This window comes from Myotis davidii, unplaced genomic scaffold, assembly GCF_000327345.1.
Source record: "Myotis davidii unplaced genomic scaffold, ASM32734v1 scaffold991, whole genome shotgun sequence".
NCBI lineage: Eukaryota > Metazoa > Chordata > Mammalia > Chiroptera > Vespertilionidae > Myotis > Myotis davidii.
This window is the reverse complement of record NW_006283137.1, coordinates 466,852-467,394: the sequence shown is the minus strand read 5'-3', so window position 1 is coordinate 467,394 and position 543 is coordinate 466,852.

The window sequence follows — 543 nt, the reverse complement described above, 5'->3', positions numbered from 1 at the left end:
TGGGCCCCAGTGGCCCCGCAGCTGTGCCTCCCTGGCTGGGCAGGTTTAGTGGCTGCGGGAGGCCAGGCAACGCTCCACCGGTGCTGGTCACTGGGTCAGCTAAGGTCAGCTCAGGTCATGGGGTCAGCTCAGGTCATGGGTCAGCTCAGGTCACAGGTCAGCTCAGGTCATGGGTCAGCTCAGGTCACAGGTCAGCTCAGGACACCCCTCTCACTGAGGTCCAGGTGTCCCAAGTCGTGTGGCTTCACCTGGGGGGAAACCAAGGAATTCTCCACTCCCTCCAGCTCCCAGGGGACAGATGGGGGCCGGGAAGGTGGGGTGTGTAGGAGGGGCCGTCAGACCCGCCAGATGCGGGGGGACAAGGGCGGGGACTTGCAGAGTCCTGGCGCCTGCCTCAGGCTCTTTACCCCGAGACCCCGCAGAAGCCTGCGGTACCCCAACTGAGAGCTGCCCTGTGCCGCTCAGCTGCAGCCGGGGCTGAGCCTGGCCGACAGCACCTGGGCCCCGGGGCCGAGACCGCTCCCTGCACCGGCTCTGGGGCCT